We start from the raw sequence: 14935 nt of genomic DNA, 5'->3' as shown, positions 1-14935 counted from the left end.
TAACACCTTTTTGAGATCTCTCATATGAGTATCCTTCCCTTGGAATTTTACCGCTAAAAAACTACCTCTTTGTACATCATGTCTCAGAAAATGATCGTCATTGCTCTCTGGTATGTGGCGCCGGCATTCTTTAATCCAAAAGGTATCATTGTGTAACAGAAGACCCCTTTTGGAGTTAAGAATGTTGTGGCGTCTTCATCTTTAGGCGTCATCCTTATTTGATTATACCCGGAGTATCCATCCATGAAGGAAAAGATTTGACAATGAGCTATGGAGTCGATGAGCATCTTACTGAACAACAACGGGAAGTCATCCTTGGGACAAGCGGTATTCATATCGTGAAAGTATTTACAGACCCTAATTTGACCATTCTTCTTCTTGACAGGAACAACATTTGCGAGCCATTTCGGGTAGTTGAATTCACAGATGAAACCTACTTGTCTAAGTTTGATTACCTCGGCATCTATCTACATTTCGAGATCAGACCTGAATCTTCTTGATTTCTGTTTGACGGGTGTGACAGTCGGATCAATGCCGAGACGGTGAACGACTACTTGAGGGTCTAAACGGGGCATCTCATGGTAATGCCAAGCAAAGACATCCCGGTTCTTTTTCAAGAAGGCAATGAACTCCACTTTCTCATCTAGAGACATTTTTGCTGAAATGAAGGTAGGTCTGGGGTCTGCTTCATCTCCAAGATTTATTTCTTTGAGTTCGTCAGTTGTGGCCTGACCACCGCCTTCCATTTCATCTGAAGCCTCTTGCAACTCTTCATCATTGTTTCAGGGATCTTTTGATTGACCTCAAATGCAGAGATCCATGATCTTGACATCTCTGCCTCTGATAGAGGCTCAGAGTGGATTATAATTTCTGCATCTTTCCCTGTTTGAGGAAGGAAGGGGTCTTCCATAAACAGTGGTTGTTTCTTGGACTGTAGGAGTTCGTCTTGGAGATAGCAAGGAATTTGGGATTCAATTTTTTTAGTGTAAGAAGTATGCCAATGCGAATGACTCGGCCTTTGAGCAGCTATCTGCAGTGTTTGGTCCACACGGGTTGGTGCTTCACAAACTTGTATCATGTGGTAAGTTTCCTGAGAGTAGAAACTTTGCCTCCTCGACTCTCTCAATCTCTGCTCAAAATTATGCTCAAGTGGCCACTGGGGTTCTCTTTGGCTTCGACTTCTTGCGCTTCTTTGATGAAGGTGGCTCTGCCTTCGCTTTAGCTGCCAGGGCATAGGCAACTGTTAAGAATCCTGCTGCCTGTGCCAGGGTCTCTCTTAGTTTCTTCCGCTGCGTGCTGGTTATATTAATTCCTTCGAATTCCAGGTCGAGAGCCTCGAAGTCTTGGCACATCAAGGTCATACCTAAAGAAGACAAAGGAGAAAGAGAATGAGAAGTAGGAGAAGAAGGAGGAGAATGAGAAGTAGGAGAAGAAGGAGGAGTAGGGTTAGAAGGTGGGGGACTTTTAAGGTCATTCCCCTCATCAGACTGATCTGGGTAGCTTTTTATGTCATCACCAGGATTGGACGGTTGCAGGGGATCTTTTAGGTCTTTCCCTTAGTTAGACTGTTAGGGAGTGCTTTTAACGTCGTCACCCTCATTGGACGTGTGCAGGGGACCTTTTAGGTCTTTCCCTTTCTTAGACCGTTGGGAAGTGCTTTTAACATCGTCACCCTCATTGGACGTTTGTTGAATGGAAGATGACACGGGGACGTCTTCTTGACAGAATCAATAAGGACAAAGGATCATGTCGAGGATGAACTCCAGCAAAGATGGAAATGGAGGAAGGGGAGGAAGGGGCCTGAGAAATTCCTGCTCGACTGTGGGTTAAGTGGTCTTGTTTCTTTAGCGAGCAGCCCTTGGGGCCTGTCTCTTTCTTATTTTCTGAGGTACCATTTGATTTATCTCACTAAGTTCACGATCAACACTGACTTGGCGAACCGCTTCTTGCCTCAAAGACTTGAGTTTGTCTCGGCCATGGTAGATCATTCATAGCTGGGAAGTCGAGGGTTCTGCAGAGTTTGAGTCATTGATCGGAAGGTCCTGCCTTGTGAGATCTCCTTACCCCGATGAGGAAGTGATTTGGGGATCACTGATGGGGTGGTTGTAATTCTTGACACTCTCGCATATTCTTTGCAAATATGTCAAGGAAAGTTGCACATTTTGACAAGTAATGACCTCTTATCTGATGGTATGGACACCAACGATCTTCAGTCCCCTTAACAAGGTGAAGGGGTTGCCTTGCCTGCTTTAGTATGATTATTCCTTCTTAGAGCATTATAATGAAGAGGGAGAGAGGATACTCAGCATTTCGTCCTCCTCTTGAATTGTTATGACATGGGAGGCCTCAGCTGCCCCAAAGGCTTTCTTTAAATCTTCAAGCTTTATCTGACCTTGGAGAATCAGAGCCTCAATGATTACCTTCAGTGTGTAGTAGTCATCTATGGGATGATTGATCCTCCGATGGTAGGCACAATAATTTGCTTGAGTGTCATAGCCAGATTTCTCAGGGAACCTTGCTTCTAGAGCTTGATCATATTCTGCTCCAATAATAACTGGAACAATGCAGGGACCTATTGCTTCTCAAAGGGATAGGCTTTATTCCTATGCCTAGTGAAATAATCACTCTGATCAAAGTTGGCTAGTGGAGGTACCCGATTGTATGACTGTTGCTGCTTGCCAGCTTGGGGTGTTACCTTCGTCGTGCTTACCTCTTTAGTGAGGTCCAGAGTTTAGGAGGGAGCCTTCTTTGAATCTACGACCATAACGGCTAAACTAATTACCCCTTTCTGTTGGTTGCCCCGTGTTTTCTTTTACGAGCTACCATTGCCCCAGTTGTTTGCTGAACTTGTTGATGGTTGCCATGCCCCACCATGATGGCGTGACAAACTTTCTATGCGAACTGATTTGGAGATCGACTCTGACATGGAGGTTGGATTAGAGGCCTCGACATGTAAAGAGACTTCAGGTCGCATGTTCCGCACACAAGTTTGGATTGCTTCCTTCTCGGGCATAGGATTAGGATGGCCAGAAGTCAAGTTTATCCATCTTGATATGAACTAATCTACGGGCACATCAGGGTCTTGAGTCAAGGTGAGAAGCTCGATGGTTTGAACTTCGCTCTCGATCTCATAGATAGAACAATTTCTCCATCTGCTCCCATTTATGCACCAAGTTTGGAGGAAGTCGGGCATACCAGTGGAATGTTGGGCCATCAAGGGTCTCAACGAACTGGCGGATAAGAATTCTCCCGTTAGCTGCTGTTTCCCGACATGATGCTTTGAAGTGGGCGATATGTTGGTTTTGGGAGGTGGTTCTGCTGAATAGAGGAAACTTTCCTTTCTTATAGTTTGAGGCGAACAGGACTTGATCAATATAGGAAGGATATGGTCTTTGATAAGGCATCACACCTTATATGCCCGAAATTTGTCTGTTCTTTATGCTATGGGTGACCATAGCATCGTTATCTGATTGAGAAACCAGATGAGGGACAAAATTTTCCTTGAGGTAGACAGAGGGGCTGCCATTGAGGTGAACCATCAGAGTGATGGGAATTGATCTCATGGTTAGCTGACTAGCGTCCCACGTCGATACGATCGATCTTTTCCATCATCGCGTGCACCATATCCTCGAACTTGTTCATGCGATCCTCTTGCGCAGCATCATGCTCCCTTACGACCATTACGCTAACCGTTTCTCTAGGGAGGTCAACATTAGTGGCAGCTAAAGGCTTGTGAGCTTGACGGGTCGTACGTGGTAAGTCAATCAGTAAGGGGTCAGCATGCCCTGACAGAACATGACTTTTATATGCTAATGGCTGAGGAATGGCTCGGTCTTCTTCTGCGACAGTAACCACATCATAGGGATCGTTGAGCTTATCTTCAGGCCTCATCGTCAGAAGGGGGTAGAAGGGATTCAGGTGAAGAGGGTCATCAAAATTGGCTGTTTTGATTGCCTTAGTCACCAACCTAGTCAAAATTCACAGACCTGTATCGCGTTTATCCTTGAGGTTTTGATGGACCTTGCATCAAAACTGTGATATAGGTTGCGGTTGGTCAAGTCCTCCTGCACTGGAGAGAGCTGTCTCCATCAGGTGTGGGAATGGATGAGGGTCAGGAATTGGAGTCATCTTGGGCCAAGGAGGATGAAGGACTCGATCTTCCATGAGGTCCATGCCCCGAGCTCTCTTATAAGCTCAAGAGATAATGGTTCAGGATGAAGGTGAAAGTGCTTGCTCCATGAGTACCAAGGCTGAAGGTGCTTTCTCGATGGAGGAGCAGGCAGGAGTCGGGTCGACTCATGAGGAGGCCTAAGTCAAGGATGAGGGGCCGTCTGAGATGGCGACGCATGTGCGCCCCTTGAAGAAGGATTACGGGAGACCTGAGGGTCAACCCGAGCTCGTGCAATTGATCTGACCTTAGAAGGCCAGGAACTACGAGCAGATGTCTATAAGAGAAGGTCGTCTCCTGTGTACTTGGGTTGGCGCAATAACGACATTGCCCCGAGCTGTGAGATGTACATGAGTGATGTGCACAGGATCTGGCCTTGGAAGGTTCGATCTTGAACACGGTCTCGAGGGAACATAAGGTTTGCCTCGAGGCATTACTCGAGTGGGTGACCCACGAGCCTTGTGGTGTGTGTGATGGGTGAAGACCCGTAGGGCTTCCACCTCGATGTGTTGAGCCTTTAGGGATATAAACTAATGGTGTAAGAATGTGGGGGCCAGCCTTATAGCGACCCGTAGAAGCAATGACAGCTTGCTTGCCTTTTGCAGAAAGGGACTGGGCAGCCTTCCAGCGTGCCTCAAAAACACGACCGGCAAGTGACTTGCCCATGGCTGGGTGCATGTTGTGTGGGGCAACATAAGTGTAGCCAATGCAAGGCTCCTTGGTGGAGTTTCCACCAGAGCGAACAGATGGGGAGTGAGGGACCTTCAAGTCCCTCCTCACACCGGTCCAGGTTAAGACCTGGGAGCTAGAAAGGGGTCTTTTCTCAAAAGGATGGTCGGGAACGAAGTCGAAGGACCCTATTCCCTATGGACACTATTGAATAAGGGGAGAAGAAATTCCCCGATCCTGATAAATTTGTTACATACCAAGCAGCCGTAAGTGAATGTGAAAAGAGAATGAAAGAAGATAAAGAAGAAACTAGCCAAACCAGAATGATCGGACTATGTGGTAGTAATTCCCCAGTGGAGTCGCCAAACTGGTTAAGTGCCTCGAACTCGCCCTCCGGATCCCTAGACGATCGGGCGACACTCGTCTTTGGTTTTGGGAGAGACTCGGGATGTTTGTGAGATCGCTCTCTCGAGAACCTCATTCGAAAACGTAGGCAGGTATTACCAACCGGTGAGAGAGGAATTTAATGGTGCACTCGGGACTTAGTCGAGCTTACTCACATGGGCGCCCTCTTAGATCATGAAGAAAGCCCCTCCAGTAATGAAACTAGTTCGGAATCGCCTCCCTTGGCTTGTATTCTCCTTATTTTCTGCTTTCCTGCAATCACACACATATATGGCAAAGGTTATGGGACAGGTGAGTAAGGCCGCATGCATATTCAAAAAGAATAAAGAGAGACGAGGGGGGAACAAGAATTCGACAACGCGAGAAGATCAGGGCAGTGACTAGGCTAGTGAATGATTGATATAATGTGCTGGAGAAAAGGGCTTTGTAACTAAGACCGGTTCACGGGATCACTACTAGACGTTATTGCTGATGTCGACTAGATAAGCACGATGGTCGGTCTGTCGTGGCAGTAAAGCAAACCAAGCGAACCTGACGCAACAACATTACGGCTAGACGACAAGACCCTCATGAGATGCTAACCTCAATCACTCTTGATCGAACGAAAAAGTAAGCAAGGAATGGTTGAAGAGAAGAAGGGAATAGACGGAATTAGAGAAAAGAAGCAAGAGAGGAGAGAGAAGAAGGAAGAGGAGATGCAGTCAGCACTAGACATTTCTGATTGTTTTCGGAGTTGAGAAAGAGAGGAAGCAGTCGGTGTCAGGCTTCGATGATTGTCAGATGCGAAGAGAGGAAGAGAACCAACTGATGCTAAGTCTCTCCAACTGACAGAAAAAGAGAGGAAAAACCATTTGGTGCTAGGTCTCGTCGACTGATAGAAGAGGAGACAGAAGACCAACTGCCGTGAAGTGTTGCCGACTGATAAAAGAAGAAAGAGAAGGCCAACCGGTGCTAGGTATCACCGAATGATGAAAGAAGAGAGAGAAGACCAACTGGCACTAGTTCTCGCCTACTGATAGAATAAGAGAGAGAAGACCAACTGGCGCTAGGTCTCGCCAATCACTAGAAGAAGATTGAGAAGACCAATCAGCGCTAGGTCTCGCCAGTTGTCAAAAGAAGATAGAAAAGACCAATTGGCGCTGGGCTTTGCCAGTTGACAAAAGAGAGAGATAGAGAGAGAAAGAGAGAGAGAGAGAAAAAGAAAGAGAAAGAGAAAGAGAGAGAAAGAGAGAGAGAAGAGAGAGAAAGAGAGAGAGAGAGAGAGAGAGAGAGAATGAGAGAATGAGAGAGAAGAGAGAGAAAGATAGAAGAAGAGAGAAAGAGAGAGAAAGATAGAAGAAGAGAGAAAGAGAGAGAAATAGAGAGAGAAAGAGACAGAAGAGAGAGAAGAGAGAGAAAGAGAGAAGAAGAGAGAGGGAAGGAGAGAGAAAGTTGCCTGCTCAAAGGGTACCAACCCTTTTTTTCTCTCTCCTCTCTCTCTATCCAAGACGTACTCACAAGCTGAAGCAAGGAATCAAAATTTTATTGAATCCTCCAAGAATGAATCAAGCGTTGTGAGTCCTTTTTAGCCTCCTTTTTTACAATGAGGCAGTGCCTGTTTATATAGAATTGTGCCCAATCATAGGTGGATTGATCAAAATTATACCTAATTGTAGAAAATTAAGATTTAAATGAAAAAACAAGGTGGTTGGGACTTCAAAGTTATGACCAAAAATTCCTCAAAAAGTAGTCGATAAAAACCATGCTTGTGACACCACTCGTACCCAGTTCAATTGTAAACCTGAAAGGTTGCTTGGATTAAAATAAGCAGGTTGATGCAACTGTTGACCAAAGAAGAAGAAGACCTCAGCCAACTTCAAGTAAGAAGATTGCAAATACGTTGAGTAAAATCCAAATCCCAGCCCCAATACCTAAATTAAAATTCCTGGCCCCAGTGCTAAATCCAAATCCCTGCCCTAGTGCCAAATCCAAACATCGGTCTCAGCGCCAAATCCAAATTCTGACCCCAGTGCCAAAACCAAAATCCCTGGCCCCAGTGCCAAAATCAAAATCCCTAGCCCCAGTGCCAAAATCCAAATTCTATCACTAGTGTCAAATCCAAAATCTAGGCCCAGTGCCAAATCCAAATCCCTACCCCAGTGCTAAATCCAAATTCCTGCCCCAGTGCTAAATCCAAATCCTAGCCCTAGTGTCAAATCCAAACTTAAGCCCCATTGCCAAATCCAAATTTTGGCCCCAACACCGAATCCAAATCCTGGCCCTAGTGCCAAATCCAAACTTCAGCCCCTGTGCGGAATCCAAACTTCGACCCCAGTGCCAAATCCAAACTCTGGCCCTAGTGCCAAATAAAATAAAAATTCCAGCCCCAGCACCAAAATATCCCCACCAGCTAGATTCGGGCAAGGCCAACCAAGGGTACCCACTAGCTTTTCCATTAGGAGGCATCGTCGACATGGAGTGGTAAGCCCTTTACGATGCAGCCTATCATCGCGCTCTCTTAGAAAAGAAAAAAAGGATTCCAAAAGCATTGAAAAGGAAGCCTAAAGCAAAATCTCCAATCAACTAAGAGTCCACTTTGGTCGCCCCTCAGGAAGAACCTTACCATGATCTCTCCCTGAAGGATTATGCTGACGCCGGTGATCAAGAAGAAAAATATTTTGTTGAGAGGAAATAAACACGTCTTAGTAAGCATTCGAAAGATGAACCTCGACTAGAAAATCATATTCGAATGTTGCACTTCTCACTTCTCTCGAAGTGCAACATCTGTCGAGGCAAGTTGTTGTATGTTAGTTTTTGATGTACTTGCATCCCTGATGCAAATAATAAGAGAGCCAATGACAACCTAGCCTACTGATGCCCAAGACACCGTCAGACCAAGGAAACACTACAAAATAAGGCTAACACTAGGCAACCTTGAAAATAGTACCATCATGCCACAAAGAGACCTAACAACTACAACTCTGAGCTAGGAGCTTAAAAATAGTACCTGACCACTGCCATTGCAATCAGAATGTTGTAAACCCCTAAGGGCTTAATTTGGGCTCAATCGGACCCCTCAAGAACATTCTGAGGCCAAATTACCTCAAATGGGAAAGTCCTACACTATTGCAGTGGGGCCTCATGAAAACCAGCCCCGAATCATGGAGGTCATGATCTTCACCTCTCAGGATGACCCACAAATACCCTCACATCGCTGAATTGTAGTCGGAGCAAGCTCAAATTTGTACACAAAATAGGTCTTGACGACCCGATCATTTTGATAAATAGCACGTGTCGTGGCATGACCTACAATCAAAGTTTTTTTTAGAGAGAAGATGAGCCTAAAACCATGGTAATCCGAGTTTTTTGAAGAAAATACATCTCGAACATGTGAAGCAATAAAATATGAGATCTGTACATCAAATCATCATAAAGACATGTCCGATGAGACTCTATCATGAACGACTACAAACTGTTATAATTGTTGCATTCAATCTGAAGTCGGATAAATAAAAAATTCCAAGGATGAAGAAAACAAGATCACTCGGTTGTCGGAGTCCCTTTTTTTGGCGATCTCTCGAAATCAAAAAGTACTTCAAGCAAGGACTAAAACGGATAAAAATTGGTGTAAAACGATTGTGGAAGTCTCATCTTTAATTTGCAATCAAAATAAAGACTCAAAATACCATAGATTGCGAAATGACAGCCAAACGTTCACGCCCTAGCTGGTTTCTACCACTCAAAAAAAAGTCCACCTCAAGATGATCAAAAGACATTTAACTCTTCATAATTAAACAAGCATCAAGACCATGATGATCAATCATCTCAAACACCGTCACAACCATCCGAAAAAGCTTCCAATATCTGGCAATGGAAAAAGGCCCCTCAAAGAGGGATGGTGTCAACATTAGCACAAACGTTTTCAGGGACATTTTGAACTTTATTCCTAAATTCAAGATTTTATTGTAATTCCTTTTAATTGTAAATAGCCTTAATTTTGAGTATCCACCCTTATTTTGTAGATCCTCTATAAATATAAGCTTAGGTCAATTGTTAAGGGCCGGATCATTCATTAATGAAATAGAAGCATTAAGCTCGTTTCTACTTTTTTTTTTGTTCCTAACCCTGGATCGAACACTAAAGAGAGAGAAAACTTTTTCGAGAGAGAAACTACCCCTAGCCCTTGCTAGTCACATGGATCCATTCTCTCTCTCTCCCTCTTCTTTGTTTCTTCTCTCTCTTCACATGTTACTTGCCCTGCGTAGTAACCTGTGCCAGTGGAGAACACATGATCTCGTCTCTTTCCCCTCGCATCTTTAGTGTAGACATAGCAAGACTGCGATACCATATAACACCCTGTTAACTGACATACGCTCGACCTAATACCTTTCAGAGTCAACCTAAGGATTTCAACCCTAAGATCATCACTCTAACTTCCTCTCCATATAGTTGAGTAGAGTTGTGAGAGACGCATACGCTCTCTCCCTCAGTCATTTGGGAGGAGTCTTCCTGAGCTGATAAGTTACGAGAGTTTTAATCCTTCGGTTAATCTAATCACTCGAGCATATAACGTTCGCGCGAGGAGGGGAATCTTTATCACCTTTCTCCCTTATCACCATCACTAGTTTGAGCGAGCCACTATAGAGGACTACAAATGAGTCCATATTGTGGTTTCTAGCACGAGAGAATGAAGCAACGAGTTGAAAAGCCTGAGTAGAGTTCGTGTTCAAACCGCACTAGCAGATAGCCGGGAGGGCTTCAGAATTGTTCTAAGCGGGCAAACTGCCTGGGTGTGTCCCAAACCTCAAAACAACGAGGTAAGAGCCTAAACGCATCTTTGTCAGAAATTCTCTCTCTTTGTTGGTTCCTATCCGCATGTAGGACAGCATGCGTGCAATGCACGTGGAACCTTTTTGGTTGTTTGAGAGAGGATTTTTCCTGCCGTCTCTGCGAAGAACAATTAGGTTCGACAACTCGTGTTATAGCTCCAGAAAAGGACTTGTATCCTCTCTTATCATTAGACATTAGGCGAAATGTTAAAAATTGAGATAGTCAGCAGGTGTCAACTTCTTTGCCACGCACCTATTCCACGAAGAATAGCGGCTGCCAAAGAGGGACAACTGTAGACACCCTATTTTGAATTTAGCTCTTTTACCTTATTTTCCCTATTTTTATTAATATTTAAATCCAAAAACATGCCTTAGAAATACCTAGTAGACCCTTAGAAACCATCTTACCTAAATACACCATAGGCTACCTTTTTCTACGATCCATAGTCCCTCGGACCATGGTGTATACTCTCCATTTTAAATCTAGATAATTCGGTGGTTTTCTGAACCATTAGGACCACACTTAACCTAGTAAACCCAAATCCATAGTTCACATAGCCTACCTTGTGATCCGGAAGCAGTTTGCCTCCCCGAAACCCTGTAGAATGTTTTGACCTAGATTGCTGTAAATTCCCTGTTTTACCAAAAAAATCATTAACAATTGAAAACAATGACCCAAATATTCTTTGAGAGCTTCACAAAAGGCTGAGGAAGATACCCAAATTGAAAAAACACAATTTCAAAAATTTTTGTTTTTGACAACACGGGGCGTGCCACCCAGGCGACACGATCGGTGCTGCCCAGGCGACACGATCCGTGCCTTCCAGATCCGGGATCCTCAAAAGTGGGACCTTTTGACCAGGGATTTCCTTCTTTCGCATGCCTATCATTCCCACGGAATTTGGCCCCCCTTTTAGCATCTCTTTAGGACCATTTAGAGGAGGGCGGAGAGAGAAACAGGGGGACTTCAGAAGGATAGAACCTTAGGAGAGAGAAACCCTAGAGATAGAGATTGAAACCAGAGAGAGAACAAGAGAAAATCCTAGCTTCCTGAGACTCTAACCCCAAAGCAAAAGAAAACGTGGACCTAGGGCACAACCACACTAGATCAATCAGAGACTTGCTGATCGACACCTGCATAAGAGGAACCGATTCTGATAAGGGCGAGTCCCAGAAGGCTTGGGAATCCCAGAGCAATTGGCCTGGTTCGGTATTTTCTCTTCTCTTCTTCCTTTTCTTCTTACTGTTCTCATTTCATTTCCATTTTATTTTGATCTAAATATTGTTTTAAAATCGTGTTTTGAAATGCTTTGGCTCACGCTGGCTCCGCCACAGATCTGAGAGGACATCTGCGTCGTTTTGGGGAGATCTGACCTCAGATTTGAATTCGATTATTCCCACTTTCTTTAGCATTGCTTTTTAATTTCATTTTTATCAGTTTAAGTGTCAGATCAGAGTGATCTCTCTGATTTTTCACGGTGAACACATGGTACCAACCTTTTGTGACTGTTCAAAAAATTTCAAAGCAAAATAAAATGTTTTACAATACCAAAAAAATATTTTTATTGATACAGGTATGTTCTATTCATTGTTCTTCTGTTTCACTTTATTTTAATTTTATTTCATCAAAAAATATGATTTTTCTGCTTCTGCATGTTTCCGTACACTTATTTCATCAAGATGAACAAGATAATATAAATATATATATATATATTTGGGCAACACGCCCCCACGCCGCCCTATTACAGAGGTCCCAGAAAACTTCTGAGACCCCACAAGCTTGTTCCAAATCCTTTTTTGTGCTTGTTCACCAATTTTTGGCATAAAATAAATTTTTTAAAAATATAAAAAAATATTTCTTCAGATAAGTCTGTCCTGCTCCTGAATTTTTCTTTTTTATTTTAGTTTGTTAATTTTGACTAAAACCATGTTTTTACTGCTTTCACCATGTTTAGTTTAACTGTGTTTCATCAAAATAAAAACAATAAAGAAACTGATTGAGGGTTGCTTGCACCCTCCCTAAATCGCGTCCCGTTCGAGTCATCCTCGACTCGGGTCATGCTCGACTTAGCACGAACTGTGCCTGATTTCACTGCTTTGACGATGCATTCTTAGGGCTTCCCCCCCCACCATCTATATTGTGCCTCGAGCGATTTTTGCCTCGAAGCGCGCATCGCTAAACACGATCAGTGCCGAGCACCCACTTATTTTCTCTCTTTGCATTTTGTGCATGTGTGCCTATGTGCTTGACTTTATTTCAATTTGTGTGCTTCTTTACACACTCTAGCACACATCGACCGAGAAACCCAGCTTTGAGAGTCGAGGCGGTTGAGATTCACAGAACTTTAACTGTGACCACCCCTCCGTAATCATTTGCCTCAAAGCAACTCCGCTTATAGCAGGACCTGGAAAAATCCTATAACAGGAGGCCAGGATCTATGCGGGGACCTATATCAGCCTTGCTGCATTTCAGTAGTTAGGAACTCACTCTCAAGCCAAGCCTACCTATAGTACTATACTAGGTCAAACGTTTCCTTGTGCTTGCATGCTTATTGATCTTGAGTCTAAGCACGAATCTGCTTTTAGTCCGAGCTGGACCCTGTAGGTCCAGGTTCAGAGTTGTACCCAGCCTAGCCCAGGTTCGAACTAGATTTTGCCTTGATCCGAACTTAGGCCCCTCATTGTCTTAGCCGAAGGCTCATTCCTAGTTCATCGTTGATCCAGTCCAGGTCCATACCTGGCTTGATCATTAAAACTCTCTGGATCCAAGTTCCGGCATATAACCTGCCAAGCCCAGATCTGAATTAGGTTCACACCCAAGTCCGAACCTAGGCCCCTTTTTGGTCCGAGCCAAGGGCTCGTGCTTAAACCAACTTTGATCCAGTCCTGGTCCACACTCGGTCTAATTATTATAACCCTCTAGGTCAAAGCTTAGGCTTGCCCCCAGCTCAGTTTAAGTCCGGACCAGGTTTGCACCCAGATTCGAACTTAGACCCACTCTTGGCTCTAGCAGAGACACGAACTTACCTTGTCTAGATCTTTGTCTAGGTTCTAATATAGGTCTAAGCTTAGAGTTACCTCTAAGGTTGGATTAGGCTTACCCTAGTTCAGAGTCTAAATCAAAACCCGTTGAGTCTAGATTTCAGGATAATTTTAGCTTAGGTTTCACTCAAGGTTGGCCCCTAGAGTCAGGTTGCGTCTACTCTAGGCCATCAAGTCTAGAACTTACCCAAGTCTGATTCTAGAACCCTACCAAGGGAGATCACCATGTTAGTCACTCAAGGCGATTATGATGACCGCTCCACGACTTACTTTAAACCGAATCTTCCCAAACCTAGGGACTAATATCCATCGTCTAGGTCTTCAATTAGAAGCCGAGTCTCAGGGTTTCACTCCTAACCCTGAGCTTGGTATGGTTCAAAGAGTTGGGTCCGGCTGAAAAACATTGAACAGCTAGGGGTTTTGGTAGGGCATTATCCTACAGGGAACCTTACATAACCACAACAGGAGTCATGTGACCTTAGGCAACCAAAGCAGGAGCTATGCGAGGGAAGAAGTTCACGCTATATCTAATGATGCCCAAAAGTAACACCAAGATAACCCTGGGGCTCAGCGATCTCAAAATCAAGAACCAGCTAGGTCTAGGGGACTAACCCAACCTCGAGCCACCGTAGTACAACCTACGATGTCTTCAACACTGTACGCAGCTGAGGCGTCAATCTAGACCAACCCTTTAGCGAGAAAGGCTTCCAAGCTGCCCTCAAAAGTTAGTTGACTTAGGTTACATAGTTCATGCCCAGTTCTTGAGTCGGTCTAAAACCAACCTAACAGCATAGGTCAACCCATAGCACAATCGAGTCAACCGATTCTTCAATCGGTTTCTCCTGTGTATCTGGTCCAACCAACCGTGCAGTTTCTACAAACAGTGGCGATGCCTATGGGTCAGTACGCCCCTCAAGGAAAAATGTGTCAAACTGGCCCGGTAACCACGGGTCATCCATCACAGGCCCAAGCAGGCCAGCATCTACCCCAAATCTCGACTCATCAGTCTAGGCTTGATAACCCACCTACCGGTGGACCTACTCTCATGTCGAATACCCAATAAGAAGGCACCTTAAAAGCGATACAAGATAAGCTTGTAAGGATGCATGAAATCCTACCCCCAAAGGCCTATGTTCATAAGACCCTTGGAGGCATGGAAGACCTTCTCCATGGGTTTGTCATCCCAAAGTTTAAAAACAAATTCAATGGGAAGAGTGACACTGATAATCACGTCAATGCGTACCTCCTCTCCGTCCGAGCCCTTCGAATAGGCCTAAGCAGTTGGAGGCCCTGTTTTCACAAACTTTGACCCGTGAGGCTTTAAACTGGCATCGAAGAATAATGATTGCTCAACCACACATAACTCCAGATGAAATGTTCAACCAGTTCGTCTCTCACTACCATGGGTTGACACTAAGATCTCCTTACCTGAGCGAGCTCAGTGCAACCAAATAAAACCTAGGAGAATCTTTCAAGGATTTTATCGGTCGATTCCATGAGGCTGCGATGCAAGTCATCGAATGCCTCACTTACGGACCCAGCTAAAATATCCATGGCCTTAGAAAATGTAGCTCCTGAATACATGACCTTCTTTAGCTAGGGACTTATCCCCCACTCTTTCGACTCCATGATCGAGCGGGTGGTTTGACATGAAAGGGTGAGAGGGACACCCCTCAGTACTAGGCCAGATAACTAACCCATCACGACTCCCGAGAATAAAAATAAGAGCAATGGCAAGGGGAAAGCTTCGCGTAACAGATCGGCTCAGGCTTCAGTCACTTAGCACAATAATAGGAATCAAAATTGAAGGGGTCAGCTTAGAGCTAACGCTTAAAATAATAAT

Source organism: Amborella trichopoda, chromosome 12, assembly GCF_054954075.1.
Source record: "Amborella trichopoda isolate Santa Cruz 75 chromosome 12, AtrichopodaSantaCruz75HAP2 v2.0, whole genome shotgun sequence".
Taxonomy (NCBI): Eukaryota; Viridiplantae; Streptophyta; class Magnoliopsida; order Amborellales; family Amborellaceae; genus Amborella; species Amborella trichopoda.
Note: the sequence above shows the minus strand (reverse complement) of the source record.